The sequence below is a fragment of the Anopheles aquasalis genome, chromosome 3 (assembly GCF_943734665.1).
Source record: "Anopheles aquasalis chromosome 3, idAnoAquaMG_Q_19, whole genome shotgun sequence".
In the NCBI taxonomy this organism is placed as follows: Eukaryota; Metazoa; Arthropoda; class Insecta; order Diptera; family Culicidae; genus Anopheles; species Anopheles aquasalis.
Genome location: NC_064878.1, coordinates 30,543,613 through 30,561,151, shown reverse-complemented (window position 1 = coordinate 30,561,151; position 17,539 = coordinate 30,543,613). Strand labels below are relative to the sequence as shown.

The 17,539-nt window shown below is 46.1% G+C and overlaps 1 protein-coding gene and 1 pseudogene across 2 annotated transcripts in view; both read left to right on the top strand.

Annotated features, from left to right (window-relative positions):
* The window catches only part of LOC126576295 (uncharacterized), a 472,692-nt gene that overhangs the window by 297,112 nt on the left and 158,041 nt on the right, over positions 1-17,539 (top strand). The window lies entirely within an intron of this gene.
* Positions 968-3,980, top strand: LOC126576560 (nucleolar protein 6-like; annotated as a pseudogene).

Below are 17,539 nucleotides of genomic sequence, written 5' to 3'. Positions count from 1 at the left end.
ATTTGCCACAAATGTCACATTTGTACCTTTTTCTGTACGGGCATCTATGGCTTGCAACTTGCTTTTTTTTGGCAAATGTTGCCTTACACTTCTTGCAACTGTAGTTGTCTATTGGGTGTAATCGTTTCATGTGGAGAGAGAGTCCAGATTGGTTCAATTGTTTATGACATTTTGGACATATTACCTTTTTTTCATTTTGCTTTGACGTTTAGCGTACATTTCACCCATCATACTTTCCTTTTCTTTACGATGCTGCATAACGTGTTTCTCCACGTTCTGCTCTTCGCCCGGCCGGCAGTCGATAACGGCATCGCATTCGTCGCATCTAAACGGTTCATATTCCGTTGGCCAGGGTTGGAAATTGTCATCTGGCGGAGCCAAGCACTTGAAGGGGTCGCTGCGAAATTCGGGCGTGCCGTATAGATGACTTATTTCCATATATCTTATGTTTGCACATTCCTGTTGGAGAAATATTATAATGGTTAGTACATCTGGGTGCGAGTTGGAAAATGATTCGCAAACAGGGAGCAAACAGCCTGCATGAAAATGAAGCAACAGAAATGTACAATACATATAAGCATAATGTTTGCGAAATGGATTCTCCGGAAGGCCTAAGTTTACAAAGACACAGTTCATTTTCATGACACACTAGCGTTTGCCAAGCAGCGGAAAACTTTTTTTTCAGTTAGGCATAATCTTCATAGAGCAAAAGGAAAAATGATAATGTCTACATAACACAAGGCACGACAAATAAGTTAGACCCGAGATTTAGGGAATCTAAGAGCCTAAAGTTCAACGATCGAACCATAACGATACATACGGACTTCAAGAGGAATAAAAACAAGCTCAGAAGCTCGAAAAAAATGATCGGCTATTTCTTCCGTTTCCTGCGGTGGCCGGTTTGTATTGTCCGATGTTACGACGCGACGACCGTCAGCAAGGGTGGACACGATCAAACACGTTGGAAATGAGGCGACCAGCGATCACCATCGATGAAGAGGTCGCCACGACAACAGCGCGGCTACCAACAACACGAAGAGGTCACCACGACTACGAAAGGCGCGGTGAAGAGCAACGCAAACGCGCCAAAATTGCGGGTAGCGGCACGCGCGCGCCGATGTTGCGAATAGAAGCACCAGACGAAATTCCTGGAAACGGCGCGCGGCAAAATACGATCGAGCTAGGCGGAGCTATGCCGGGACGAAGGGCCGAGGGGAGAGGAGGCGGACTGTCACGAGTGGTGGGCACCCGAATGATATAAAAGGGAAAGAATTCAACAGCGAGTCGCCGGACACCCGCAAGGAAGCAAGTCAAAGATTGGCCGCGGCCTAGCCGAGCCGCTTCGACCGGGACAATCCCGAGGAACCCGCGTTGGGACGAACATCCTCCGAATCATCGACGCTGAGCTGCGTGGCCAACATCCGATCTTAACCTTATAATTGTTACCACGAAAACAGCATGGGACCTGGAAGGGGGGGGGGGGGGGAAACGTGCACGTACGAAAAGAAAACGCACACCGAGCACCCCCAGAACACCACGTACCCCCCGGTGGTGATCGACCTTTCACTCGAAGTACAGTTCAATTGGGGGGAGAGGGGGGAGATGGGTTCACTAGAGCACAGGAAGAGCACACGCATCACATCTGAGCAATCTCGTTGGATTTAACAAATGGATTAACAGTTTAAAAAGATAGATAGTTTACTTACTTCATCGCGCATTGAATTGTACATGTTGGAATCGTAAAAGAAACCTGAAACACACCTATGAAAACTTTGAAACACAGGAATGATCTGAACTGCGCGCGATAAAAAATTGTACTGACACAATGGGACGCACACTGACGCGACGCCATTTTGGCTGCAAAATCATAAATCGACGGGAAAAGTTGATTTTTTTACATCTTTTTGTACATTTTTAGGTGTTGTTGCTGTTTTTTAGCGATTGTATACCATTCTGCCTTGCCGTAAATATTTTGGTATAATAACCTTGGTATAACACTCTGAGTTTATACGCTTCGTGTATCCCCGGCTTATTAACCAAAACAGACAAACATGAACGGACATGTTTGCGCATTCGTTTGGTTCGCTGCTCGTTAGTGATGATAACTCACAATTGAAGTGTTTTATATTACGATAGTAAGGAAAAGTATTCTTGGGGTTGCTGGCACCCGCTGAAGTTGGCTTCTGTTCCCGATTCCGTGTTCAGCCTTTTCCCCGCCACTGAGCTACGTCCGAAAATGTCACGTAAATCGCCAGCTGCAGTATTGCGTTTCGGATCGGAAAATGAAGATCTATATTGGCTAGCACTGCGAACGAAGGTGATTTCGTCGTATCCTTCTGTTTACACCAACTTTCCATCTTTTCCCCCATATTGCCGATGCAGATTGTGCCCAATCTAGTACGAATTCTGAAGAATCTGATTCTCGCCTACTACTGCTCTGGTCCTCTCTGCCACCGTGCGCTCACACGTTAAGGCCATCAAGGCACTCTACAAACCTCCCACCGTCGAGGAGGGCTGAAGGAAACGGAAAACTACTATCACTCCAATCTGTTCCGGATGTAGACGGAACAGATGCTGAAGGAAGGAAGGGTACTTCATCTGGCCAGAAGTACGGGAGAAGTTCTCGAAAAAGCGGTTCCTCCCCGAGAACAACAACGTACGACCAGCCCTGATCGGCCAAACGGTTACCGCAGAAGAACTCAATTCTGTACGATTGGCGAAGAATGCGGAATTGCTTGAAAGCACCATCCAATCGGATGGTCTGCGGGAAGCGATCATACTGCTGAAGGTTTGGGCTCGTCGGCGACACTTTGACCGTGACCGGTACGCGTTCGATGGTGGCCTGATCACGTTCTACATCGCGCATCTGCTGCAGAACAAGCGCATCTACCCGAACATGAGCAGATTATACGGCTGTTCTGGAATCAGTTGGCTGCGACCAACTGGGATACGGTGGGGCAGAGTTTCGATGGGCAGATTAGCCGTGAATCGATCGCCACCTTCCATCGATTCTACGATGTCGTGCTCCTGGATCCACTCGGTGTACTCAACCTGACCGCGAATCTACCGCTGGATTTGTACCGTCGAGTGAAGCAGGAGAGCGCTCTCGCCATTCGTCTGCTTGACAATCGTAAGATCAATTGTTTTCTGCCATTGTTTTTGGCCAGCTATCCCGCCTTCGTCCAGTATGATCATCTCGTATCGCTACAAGAAGCGGAGTTGGTTGCGGCCACGATTGAATCGTTTGCCGAGGAGATCGATCGACTCGATTATACACGAGGATGGTTGAGAAACTGCTACGAAAAGGACTCGGATCGCGAGTCAGCTGTCTTGTGCCACTAGCGAGAACCTCGGAATACCCGCACGGTTGCACGATCGGGCTCTGTTTGAACCCTGCGGAAGCCTTCGATGTGATCGACAAGGGCCCCGAAGCGGTCGATACAGTTGCGAGCGAAGCGTTCCGGTCGTTCTGGAAAGGAAAAGCAGAATTGCGGCGCTTTAAGGATGGTTTGATTACGGAATCGTGCGTCTGGGGACAGGCCAGTGATCCGATCGGTCAGAAGCGTTTGACGGGACGCTCGATCGTGTTGTTTCTGCTGCAAGCACACTACGACATACCGGTGAAGCAAATCAACTATCTGGCGTCGCAGTTCGAGACGGCCCTGCAACCGTGGCCACCGAAGGAGATCGAAGTCCTGCACGAAACGATCGAAGAACGCTCGCTAGCAATCATACGTGCGTTTGATGCAATCGGCCGGATGATGCGAGAGCTGGAGAAACTTCCGCTAACGATCAACGCGATCGTTGGGACGGATGCCGTGTTCCGCTATAGCGATCCCGATCCACCACGACCGACGGCAAGCGGATTGCTGCTGAATGGGCAACTAGTCTTTCTAAGCGGCAAACCGATCCACGCAACGACCAAATTCGAACGAAACGAGATTCCTCACCAAATGGACATCCACTCTCGATCGAGATAAGCGCTTATCTAATTACCGATATGGCCTAGGTGCTGCCTTATATAGGACAAACTTTGCGCTATTACGCCAATAATTGGTCCTATCCGGTCAGCATATCCGGATGTTCGGGCAATGGTTGTTTTATTGAATTTCAGACATAACACCGCCCGCATGGCGATTTAGCATGAAATGTAATATCCGGTCAGAATAGTGAATAAGGAACAGCATTAGACACACGCGACACCAGCGCAAGTCAGCGATGCAGCGACCTTCCGGGACGGCGGAAACATATATTGATATAAATATGAATGTCTCTGGCCGAATGATTTGAAAAAAAAACTACGCAAGTAATGTGCTGATAAACCCAACTCACATAACTGCCACAGTTCAATAATTATTTACTTTGAACCCTTCAATGGGGCATCGTGTTATCGATAAACTTTGATCAACCTCAATCAAGGTCAATGTTTAACTATTTGTAGTATTCATTCCTTGTGACCTTGGCTCTAGTAAACAACGAGTGTTTTTGGCTATTACAGCAATTAGCCGATAATTTTCACGGTCAGGAAATACCATGCCAAGGCAGAAAAGCGTAAACAGAGTATGCGCAAACGGCTTAAACCCAAGTATTGAATGAATCGGATACATTTAATAACCCAACTCTGCGGAAGAAACCGGGAGGGTAGGGAAAAGGTGGCCGCTGACCTACAATCATTAATAGCTTCGGTGGTCTAGTAGGCCGCGAAAACGAAAACGACAGCGGAAGCTAAAACAAAACAATCAACATAAACGGCGAATGCCGTACCAAAGCAGAAGAACAGTCACTGCTCCGACCTACCCCCCCCCCCCCCCCCCCCCCCCCAAGTAACAATTGAACTCTGTTCAGGTAGCGTCTGGAATCATAGCTGAACTCAACTCCCAGAATCGATTCCGACTTGGAATCGACTCGTGGATCGACTCCAGCTTGGAATCGATTCCGGCTCGGAATCGACTCCGGCTTGGAATCGACTCCAGCTTGGAATCGACTCCGGCTCGAAATCGACTCCGGCTCGGAATCGACTCCGGCTCGGAATCGATTCCGGAGCAGATTCGGAATCGACTCCGATTTTTTGCACTCGGAGTCGGATCGGAATCGTGGGTGCGATTCCGAGCGCCCATCACTAGTGGCGTCAATGGCCAGCATTCGCACCCCCAACCAGAGCTTCAGGAACAGCTCGAACATGGCGGCCGAGAAGTGGTTCTCAAAGGCAGTCACACCCACTACAAATGCAAAGCCTAGCTCTTTCCGCGTCATCTTGTCTAGGTTGGCATGTTGTATCTCAGCGAGCATCTCGGTGGGCAAACACCGAGACGCTGCCTTGATGCACTTGAGGAGCCGCTGATTCTTGGTGCGATGCAGCAGTATCGTCGGCGTGATGCCTCCGTACAACATGTGCACCAGGTCGCACACGATAACGTCCCTCACGGGGTGGAATGCGGCCAGTTCGTGCACGGGCGACGGACGGCACACAAACTTCTTCTTGGCCAGGGGCGCCAAGAAGCATTCCTCACCCCGTTCAGGACCTGCCTCCAGCGGGTAGTACGGCACGCTCTCTACACCCCATACCTTGCACAGCCCTTTCGGACATGCATCCGCTGCGTTCGAAGAAGCCGTCCCTAGTGAGTGTCAGAAGCAGATGAGTATGTTAGGAGAATGAATTTGATTAAGTTAAGCTCAAAATTTTGTTCTTACCCATCACCAGCGCATGTGCTTCAGCATCGCCAATGAAATGGGCTAGTTTCACCGGGATCCACGGCAGGACTGGGACAGGATCACCGGACTGAGTGATTTTGTTCGCGCTCTCCACAAACCAGCGCATGAAATCGGCGTCTGTCGGTCTGCTGTCGCCAACAAAAACTCCGGCCGTATGCACTCGGCCTCGCGGCAGCACGCGCCACATAACCAGCCAGGTTTGCTTTTTCACGTGCCATTGTGCCATCGGCGCACCACTGTAGCCTTAGTTGCTGCTTGTGCTCGGCGTTGCTGCAACAGCTCAGCTGAAAGCAAAATTGCAAGCTGCGGTTGTACAGCGTCGTACGTCGAGCGTAAATCACTAGGACACTTGCCGATATATATAGAGCAGAAAACGCCTCCCATCACCGGATAGTACATTATCTCGCGCAGAGCAAGATACTCGTCGGCCTTCCGCGTCGACTCCTTTGCCTTCTTTCTAATCTCAGCGACCTTGGCCAGAGTGTGCGAAATCTCGATGTAAAAAGCATCACTGCTTGCCAGCATCTCGTCCAAACCATCTAGAGGCTAAGAACGAGAACGAACACAAAGAAGGCCTGTGTGAGAGCCCATGTATCCGCACATTCGGGCCCTAGGCTGAGCCACAGTGCTTCATTTAAACTGTACGCTTTGCAGCAAAAATGCCACAAAAAAGCCGTAAATTACTTACGTTGGCCAATGTCGGATTAGCATCCATGGTCGATGGTTGGATTTTTTTTTAACGAATTTGGATTTTGCGAGGACCGAACCGACAGGTAAAACCGAACTGTGTGTCGTGGAGCGTCTTTCGGGCGCTTAGCGTTTAGTAATGCCCCTAGGAACACTTCGCCTAAATAGGTCGCCTCTTTGATTTTGGCGAGCATGGTCCAACACTCTAATCTGGAATTTGCAAATTTGTCCAAGTGCATACCGTCTGAATGCACAATTAATTTAATATCTGTAAGTGGTGGCAGGAATTCTAGAGCGCCCGTAAGCACCTCCGCTAAACCTGCAGAAAGTATAAGAATATATTTGTCATATACATAAGTATTACATATCAGGCCGGTTCGGCGATTTATTAACGCAAAATGAAAATATCACTGGCACCGCCTACATCTGTACAGCATGTCATCCCCCCCTCCCCACCTCCCCCCTCTTCTCTATTCCTGGTATGGCAAATCGCCAGTGGGATAAGTTAAACCTTGATAGGTTATCCACTAGGTAGCTCGGCTGCAGAAAACTGCAGGGCTGATCACGCATGTTGATCCTCGTTTGCTCCGCGCGGTCGCCTCCTGGCGTTAGCCTGCCTCTGCCTCTCGTTCTTGCGCAGCCTTTGCGCTTCTTGACGAGCGGCTGCTGCTGCTTCCAGTTCCGCGTTCCAACTGCCCGTGTCCGATGGTATTTGAGTGTATTCCTGCCACTGCAGCTGGAGCTCGTCCATAATTCTTTTCACCACTGCCAAGATCGAGGACCACCGATCCTCGCTGTGGAGCAGGTTGCTTAATAGATTGTTCGGTGTAAGCGACCCCTCGCCCGGGCAGCTCGGACAGAACGGAGAATCGACCAGGTTCTTCATATGCATGAACTCCCGGAAGAACCCCCGTGTCCCGAAAGCATTTGTGACAACTGGAAGGTTAGCCGTCCATGCTTCCGGGCTGTCCAGGCGTCCATTTCGGGGATGATCCGGTATGCGCGGCGGATGTAGCGACTCGACGCTGGGTTTTTGCCGTCCTTATCCCACTCTCCTTGCCACAGCGTGATGATTGTCATACGCTCCTCCTTCCGAATGATTCCCACTGCTGTGTCCGGCTCCGCCAGTTTCCTCTCACGCACACGTAGATCTTCTTCCAATAGTAGACATATCGGCGGCATGCCTGCGATCAGACTGGCAACGCGACTCCCGGTACGTTGTGACGGAAGGTGGGAGGGGAAGTTAAATTTCAAGATCAATGTTTAACTGTTTAATTCATTCATTGTGTCCTTGGCTCTTGTTTAGAATCGGCGTTTATCCGATTTACCGATTTATTGAGACTGTTCGTGGCGTGGTCTTCCGTGACCGTCCAAAAGTGTTCTCCTTATTCTCCGCTTTTTCGTACCCCTTTTTGCGTACGTACGACTCGTCATCCTGCCGGCTGGGTTAAACCACCCGCTCCAGAATTTCAGTATCCCCCATCCCCCAGTATTCATGTCTTGCTATACTTGCTTGCTATGTAATCCACACATCTCGCAAAGAAGCTGTTCCCTTTCTGAAGCGCTTTCTGGCTTTCGGTGAATTATCCGTACATGATTACGCAAAGTATCTTTGCTTTTGTATTTTCTTTTGCACTGTATGCAAAAATACTTGTGGGTGGGATTTTCGATTACTACTGCTAGTCATCGTCGATGACGGCAAGCTCCTCCGCAGTTGCAGGCTCATCGTCGATTATGTCTCCTTCATCATCCTGGAGTGGCAGAAGTCGTTGGCAATTCGGCGACGGTGCCTTCCACCGTTTTATGAATTCAAATGCCATGAATTTTGAGCATGTGTTGTGGGCAAACATTTTTGGTTAGAAAACTTGTTACCACAAATTGTACATTTGATGTTTTTTTTAGTGTTCTCTCTTTTTGTGCAATTGCAGGCTCTTCTTTGTGTTGAAATATATTCCACAATCTGTACATTTTAATTTTGAGAGAGTGTATGAATGGAAATTTTGCATGTGACGTTCTCGCGAACAAACAAATGAGAAAGTTGTTGGACAAAGCGTGCATTTAATTGCTCTGCGTTGCATTTTGTTTGCACGCCGCTCTTCTTTGCTTTTCTCATGTTTTTGCATATGAATTAATTATTATATCTTCTTTATACATCTTGGTCAACTCCTCGCCGCACGCTTTACAACGGGATGGCAGATATTGCGGCGGCGCAAACTTGTTGGAGGTGTCCAAATTTTCTACTGATATGCGATCAGCTTCATTGTCATTGACCAGGATTATGCATGGTGGCAGCTGTGGTAACAGGCGTTTCGGTGAAAATAATCGACTCAAAGTGCGCTTGAATCCCTGCGAGCTGACCCAAAAACATGACAGCTAAGTCACTTTGTCTTGGTTGCCATGATTGCGCGGGTGGATTAAATGAAACTCATACTCGGATACGTTTTACTGTTTAGCGGCCTTTTTATTGAATTTTTCAGCGAGGTTTCAGCTCCGTTCGGGAAAAATTTCAGCATTTTGCTTACACCGTAGAATTTATCAATAACGTGTTCGAACGCTGCTAACTCCTGTTTTCCACCTGCTCCCGCTCAGGAGCATTGACCCAGTTGCTCTTTGGCAAGCCACCGGTGGATGTATTGGGACTGGATGGGACGCAGCTGAAAGAAGTACGTTCCCACTGCCTTTGCCATTTCGTGCCGCTGCAGCAACCTGCTGCACTCTTGCAGTGCGGCAACAGATACCAGCGGCAGTGGAAACGGTGCAGTGGTATTTGGTCGGGTAGGAAGAAGGCGGAATATGGGTGGGGGAAGCAATGGGAGAGGATCTTGGTAGAAACAGTGGTGATGCCGGGTGTAGAGACATGGGTGAAGACGGGGGTAGAGACAGGGGTAGAGACGGAGCTGGTGATAGAGGTGGATAGAAAAAGGCCAGTGGAGGTGGTGGAGGTTCCTATACTGCCGATCCACCTTTTTTAATGCCCCTGTAGACTCTCTTGTTCTCTCTATGTACCCGGTTCCCCAAAACAGTTAAGAGTACTCGGTTACCACTATGCCGAACGGCCAAATCTACATTTATCTGTGGCGTTTTCAGTTATAAAAAAAATCTTCAATGGATGGGTTAGAGGCCCCTGCCTCGTTATGCGAATAGACTATACTCCTACACAGGCAATATATAAGAATCGTGGTGTTGGACCCGCGAAACCTGGCATCAACGTATCGAACCAAGTGTCGATGATCACTATTGGCGCAAAACACGTCTGTGTACATTGAGGGGAACAAGAAGAATGATCTTTATTGGGTTCATAGGTTGCTTAGGATTGCATTGGATTACAATTCACCATTAATCACAAAGCTAAAAATATATACTATACGTTGAATCGTGCGCTCACTACTTAAAACAACAGTCTAATAGAAACAGAAAAAATACCAAAAGCACGTTCAAACTGTAAAATCCATTCCGATTGAAATACTGCTCTTTGTTTACGGGCGCGATCTTTCGCACATCCATCCACGCACATGACTACGCCGGGAATCCCTGCAGCATTGTAAAAATGTCGCCTAGCAGCGATTTTTTCCTCTTCGGACATTTCCATGCTGACATATCTACCCAGTATCTCCTCTATCATTTATAATGTAGGATAAGGAAGGAAAATGTCGGCTGTGCTATGGGGATGGTAAAATCGTTACCAATATCCAGCTGATATGATCCTTGTGCCAAGTGCCAGAGCAGAGCAGATTAGACCAAGCCGATAATAGGCTATTTGCTTGAAACAATACTTAAGCATCATCAGACATCGTCATAAAGCCCTATTCCCATAGGGTAATAGGGCACACATAAAAAAATTATTGCACCAGAACCTAACATTCGCCACTTATACTGTAACAGGAAATGTTGGTTTAGTTTGAATACTCTGATCGTATGTACCCAAACGGATTTGTAAGATTTATATAAAATTATTGATCTTTATCCCTCTTTAACGGACCTGCGACCATCAATCGGTAATTCGTTTTATAGATGCTAGATATCCAGGATGCTATCATGATTCGTTTCTATAGAGTGTATCTGATATGCGGCAAAGTTTCATAAACGCGTACGAACAGGGCGAAAGGAATTCATTCGTACTTGGGGATGCAGGATATCCATTAGAACCGTGCCTGCTGGTGCAGTACAGGCAGCCGTGAAGCTGTTTTTAACCATAAACACAGCCAAGCAAAGAACGTTGTTGAGAGATCGATTGGCATACTTCAAAGTCGGTTCCGCTACTTGCTTGGTGAGCGGCAATTGCACTACAGCCCGTCGAAGGGCAACATCCTTTGTCGTGGCTATAATATTGCGGATCCTGAAATGGCTACTGCAATAGATAGCGAAGGGGTAACTAATACTTACGACGGCCCCGATGAAACTAGTGTCGTTACCATTCGGGATCATATTAGGGGCTGTTTGCAGTAATGCATTGTTAACAAACATTGTCACATCTTACACGCCAGGTTACTAATTCGAATAACAAAGTATAAATATTTTTTTGCTTAAACTTAATTCACAACTATTTATTTGCTAAGAAAGTAAACAATTCGTACATCGCGACAGCATGCTACTGCATTGCCTGCGTTTGCTGCTGGATTCCCTGCGTTTGCAGCATAATTGCATCTGCACGCTTACCTACATTCCCTCCAACAATCTTTAGCTGCTCTACCGTCTCCTCTTGCAGCTTGAAGTGCTTCTGCAGAGTATCATTCCTCTCCTTCTCCAAAGTCGCCAGCCGTCGACGCTTTCGGGGATTTACTCCCGATGGCTGAACGAACGTCGCGACGGCTTCAGCCGAGGTTGTCGGTTCGTCAGTGGACGGGGTTTCTTCTACCCCAGATTCACCTGCGATTGTAGGAGCAGGTGGCGTACTAACATCTCCCTCATCAATTTATGGACGAGGTGATGTCGGCTCATCCAATTCCGGAGCAATTCCGAAGGTTTGTCCGGAAACGAAGACGTTGCCAGAAATATTCAGCAGTTTGTTAACATCCTGATGCAACGGGGTCAGCGCCTTTGATGGTATACGGCCCGCCACCCGTTGCACGCAGTTGTTTTTTCGCTTTTGTTTTCTGCAACGATCTTCTTCACCTTCATTTTCATGTCCAGCCAAACCTGTTAAAATGGTAAAATAATTGTAATTTATATTTTGAAAGTATGTGAATGAATTAAAAGATAATACTTACTCTTTGCCTCTCAGAACCGACACGCATTGATGGCGCTACTCTTCCTCTTCCCATTTTTGCCTTACATTTAACTCTCGCCTAAGCCATGGTACCCCTTGGCGAAGCATTGGTTGGCTTTCATGTTGCTGTTTCGGTGGCTGTTTCGGTGTAGTTTTCTTCATTTCATTTATTGCAGAGCAATAAACCAACCGTGTATTCACGCAGCAACGTGCATAAATCCACTCCATCTGTCTATCATATGCAAGGCGATCAGAGTCGCTGTCCCGCGAGAATCTCGCGACGGACCTGATTTTTTTTTTTTTGATAGGACTAGATGTGCAAGAAGGGTATGTACGAGCTTATTTATAGAGCTAGTGTGTGTGGGGGTATTGTTTCCACAATCGGTTTGAAGTAGATTGTGTTTCCCACTGTTATTCGCACAAGCTTGCAGGAAACATCTGTGAAATGTACACTGATTTCTTAAGTGTCCATTACATTGTTCCTCGCATACAAACCCGACGTTGTATGTCGGTCATTCGATTCTGTCCGGAACACCTCGTGTCTCACATTGGACAATTTTCGGCCATAAACATGGCTGTTTGTTGCATATGTCATTTTTACAACCATTTTTTACGCATTGGGGAAATTGCCAGGAAGCAGCAATCTGTGGTGTTGTCGGCTTTTAGTGTAAAGAATCTTGTAAAATTTCGAATGTCGGATAGTGCACAATTACAAATTCCGTTTGTTCGTACGTATCTTCTAGAGCTTTCAAGGGATTCAGTATGATGTTCGTTGCATATATCGTATTACGATATACCTCTTGGAAATGCTCAATCTGGTCAGTGGAGTTCCACTGATATAGCCCGTGGTTTGCAACATCTAGGTGGAGGGGTGCTAAAATATGAAATTTTATGGATTTAAACTCGCTTTCGGTGCTAAATTCTGCACCATTTGCGAACAAACCGCATAAAAACTCTAGTATTAGTGAATGCGCCGCAGCCATTGTGTCTGTTGATGTGCAATAGTACATAACAGCAGTATGAATGCACTTAAAGAGGTAAGATTGTTGCAATTTCAACAGACGTTTAAATATGACTGGGCCAGCATACAGAAACAGAAAACCGTAGTGTTCGGCCGTCCAATCGCTCTTAGGGTCGAGGATATTGCTTGCGGGAAGAAATGTTTTGAAACCCATACCATCTGGTATGCTCAAGTCAAGAAGTGCTTTATCAAAGTGATCAGGAAGTAAGTGCCCACCCTTTAGGAATATTTTCATCATTTTTTCCATGACTCCAACCTTTATTACCTGGCGCATTTCGCGTATTAGCGCATCTCCAATCAAATTGAACCCTTCATAATGAATGAGAGCAGAATGGGTCTTGATACGTTTTTTCATATAGTGTTTTACGTATTGGCCCGCTCGGAAAGGACCATCCAAACGTAAGGGGGGAAGGTCTGTGCTATAATCTATGCCGTACATATTGTCGGTTTCACAATACCGGCATGCTTCATCAGCTAGCCACATTTTTGTTCCCATCATTGTACATTGCGCCTGCAAATCTCCTGAGAAACTTCGAATTTTCAAACGAACCACAGTTCTTTTCTTTCATAATTAAGCAGGTACTGCGGAACACCATCTGCTCGGATATCAATGTCGCATGTAGTCAAAGAAGGATATTCTTCCAACACGCGTGTTAGTCTTCCATCCGGCTTAAAGTGGATGTAGTGCCCATTGTCCATGTCTGTTCCACGGGACTCAGTTATTCTGGCAGTTTTGCCACAAATTTCGCTGAAAATATGAAGAACAATATTATTAAATAAGATTACAAAAACAAGTACATTCCTATGCATGTTAATCCAGTTGCACCGCTCTGTATAGCCCGCTGTTATGAATAATTACCGCTAGCGGAAGAAGGAAATTGGAACTGCTGCCAAAGTGGTACCGAGAGAGAACTAGGAGAACATTATGGCTGTCGCGAGTACTAGACACAGACCCAGGCTGATCACTTAAAATCACTATAAATAAGGACAACTGATGAGGAGAGAAGGCAGGCAGAAGGAGATATTCAACTTATCCACCTCATGTCGTTCTGAGTAGGCCCCGCGAACATTTCTCATACAAAATCGGTCATGGATCTATAGTCCTTTCTTTCTTTCTACTGCCTTCCCCGACCAAGAGCACGTAGCAAGCAGTTCTTCAGTATCTATCCGTATTCCCAAAGCTTTTAGCGATAGGGACTTCCATTTTTCAATTAAATCTTCAAATCTGCTTAAATCTTTATAGAGCGTATCGACGACATTAGTTTGATGTGTATGGTATTGGACCACGCTTCTTGGTTTGCTCGTAGCTCTTGTCCATATCGTCATGCACTCGATGTCTATCTCAGTTCGAACTGAATGAAAATTAATGAATGAAATGATGATGAAATAATCTATTTCGCAACAGTAGCAGCAGTAACAGTGATGTCACACACGATATCGCGTGGCGCGTCCTGTTCCATAGAGGTCTAGGTTAAGCATACCGTGGTGATGTTCATGACACGTAACGTACCTTTCTTTCCAATTCACCGATACGTACGTATCGGTAGACGATGGGTGAACCGGCGTGCTAGATGCTAGCGGCAAGATGAAGACATCTCCAAAGGTGATGCCTGGGCTCGATCCAGCTGCACCTCCTTCGATGTCGTTACCGTTGGATACTATAGACTCTGACTGGTCTGTAAAATCGTGAGAAAGTGTAAAAAATCCAATGTTTTTGGGGACTAAAAATAGGCCCACGTACCTCGGCCAAGTCGTACGGGTGTTAAGCTGCTTTGGCGTTTTTTTTTTATGCAAAAGCTGACCGCGTAATTTTTCCACCATTTTTCTTTTGAAGAAATCAGCATGATTTGCTACCATCTCTGTCACCGTTTTGCGGTTTATTGATGGTATTTTTAGGGCATTTGTGTGTTTTTTTTCATGAATAGATATTACTTTATTCTACGAAGAAGAGCCAGCCCCCCCCCCCCCCTCCCACCACCTAGCTTATTCTATAACCTTATTTAAATTCCTAATACATTTCATTTACTTTTTTTTACTACGGTTTTATGCGCCTGAGTAAAGTGTCTCTTATGATCGGACCTATTTTTAAAAACTTTGCGTCGCCTGCATGCCTTGCAGATGTATAAGTTGGGGCCAATTTCATGCACAAAATCATCTGCCGGATGTGCTGGCATGCCCTGGGGCGTAGGTGTGGAGCAGGAGAACGCGGTGCCCTTAGACACGCCATCTTCGGGCGCGCTGTCGCCGGGAGCGATTCCGTCCGGTTCCGGTTCCCTCCTGGAACAATCGGACGGCATGAGTAGCGAGCGGTGAATCGATTTCAAAGTAAAGGAATCGTCGTCAGCCGGATTGCCGTCCGATTTTTCGTTGCCCCGGGTTTTGAGCGTAGCTGCTGGAACCGTTCCTCGTATTCCTTGCATCATTCTTATGTTGTCCATTCCACTGGCAGTGGTAGGATCAACGGTTTGGAAACACGGACTCCTGCATATACTCTTTATCAGACATGGCAATTATGCTTTGCGATGCTTCAAAATCGTTCCACAAAAGTACAGTACACAGCACACGTGTTCGTTTTGTACTTCGGTTTTTATTTAACTTCCTCCGATACTTTTTGTTGTTTTCAGTATTGGGTAGCATGCCAACCGTCGTGGCATTGAATTAACTAAATTTTTGCGTATAATCGGCCGAAATTGTACTTCATGCTTCTTGTAATTTGATCTCCAGATCCAAACGGCTTGTAATGCTTGTTTTCCGAATTTTACGTTCCAGTAAATCCCAAACTTGTTCTATCGGGTTCAAATCTGGACTTTGGGGCGTCGATTTTAGCTAATGGGGAGTGCTGGTTAGTATAAGACCACTTCAAATTTTCTTCAAAAACAATTTTATTTTTGCTCGCGAAAATCGTCGTTGGAAAATGCGATTCGTCATACTTTTTTACCAAACTTTTGACCACCATGCATGCCTTACTGATGGCATGTTTGAGCTCAACAATTCAACGAGCAGGCCAATCGAGCAAATCAACTGATCCTGGGCCTGGGCGTCGCACCGAAAACTTGCAGGATAGTGGCTTCTGTCAATTGCTTCCAGGCACAGAGCACACTTGAGTTCGTTTGGGCATTCCTTGGAAAGGTGGCTTTCCTCTCCTTAACACTTGCACAGGCTGCGCCTTTCGTCATGGGTTGAATCCCAAGTCACGTTGGTAGAATCCCATGTACTGTCTTTACAGCCGCCGGATACGTGTCCAACCCCCCGGCATTTGTGGCTCAGGATCTCCTTGAACAGTAGCATTTTTATTTTATTTTCTTATTTGGCTTACAGAGATTTTGAGCCTGAGACCTAGTCATTCGTCTCTGCTGGGATTATTAGTCTTTTAGAAAGATTATTAGTCTTTCCTCGCTGTTTGTGTTGTTGGCTTGGGTTTCTCTGAGCTGTTCTGCTATTTTGTGTTTATCTCTTGTCTGTTTATGTTTTCTGCAGTTTGTTATTATATCTTGTATTGTGGTAGTGCTGCCGCAGGTGGTACATATTAGGGTGCTTTGCTTGTCAGTTGTTGGTGGCTGAGTTTTATGTGTCATATCCTGAGTCTACTGAGTATTCTTTATTGAACAGCAGTATGAATGTCCAAAATTGTTTTCACATATGGGTCCTTATGACAGGAACGCTATCCATGTTCAAAGCCACGTGGAATTCATGGGCATCCATGGTACTGTCCAACAGCTCTGGCAATACGATACCTACAATTTTGAAAAACATGTTGAAATTAGAAATAACTCGGCACAAATGACTTACTTTGCTACTTACTCAAGCTATTCCTCCAATAGCTTTCCATCTCCTTCTACAACTTGTATGATGTCTGGATGCATGTCTGGCTCATCCAAGGAGACCTCCTTCAAAAGATCACTCAGACAATCCAGGATCATCCAGGAGGATGATCACGGGACAGAACAAACCAAAAACGACAAAAAAAAATTATGAAAGAAATCATTTCTGAAAGATGTTAGAAAATCAGACGGGGAGCGTCTATGAAAAACACGTCCAGTCGCTGTGAGAGACACTGTCGAAAAAAATCAATCTATCTTTAGAAGGCGTCAGCCAGTCCCCATTGGCCCATTTTTTGTTTCAAGAACGAGCATCAAGGCCTGTTTCAGTCGGCCACTTCCAGTAAAAAATCGGACACTCAGTGAGAGGGAATATCGTTTCCCATTTATTCAATAACGACTTGATAGGTTTAGTTAAAGTTTTTATAAACGACTAGTTCTGTTATTGCCAAGAGCACAATTATCAAACACATTAGAATCTGAGCAAATAGTGCCTTCAGGAGGTCGTTGCTGGTTCCGCCGACATCGCCTTCGTTGGTGGCGTTACATTTTTCACGGCACAAACACAAACACATACTGCCAGTACATTACGGCTTCCATATGAAGGCTCCGCCAATTCTTTTTTAAACCAAAAGCACCCTTTTCCTTGGTGTTAGTCGATGTCTGAAGCAAAGACGTGTGCACCTCACTTTCACCTCAATTTCACCACCCCCAACGTTTCCTTATCATTTAGGTGCTTGTGCACTGTAGAGTCTTTCATTCCAATGTACTAGTTTGCGGACTTCCTTACCTCTCGGACTATCTCACGATCAGTTTGTGCAGTTTGCGCGCCTTTCTATACGACATTCGGGGGTGCTATTCTATTACAGTTCATTTGATATTTTCTTCCCAGAGCAGCACATTTATATCAATATATCAATAGCCTGCCTCTCCCGAGGCGCGTCCATCCAAATTCAAAAGTTTTCTAGAGTTTCGGTTCTCAACTGTGCAATGCTTTGAAGTAGAACGCCCCCCATTTTATGGAAAACAGAACTTGTTACATATAGCTGTCATGGTGATTTTTTCTCAAATAATGCAAATAATATAATTGAGTTT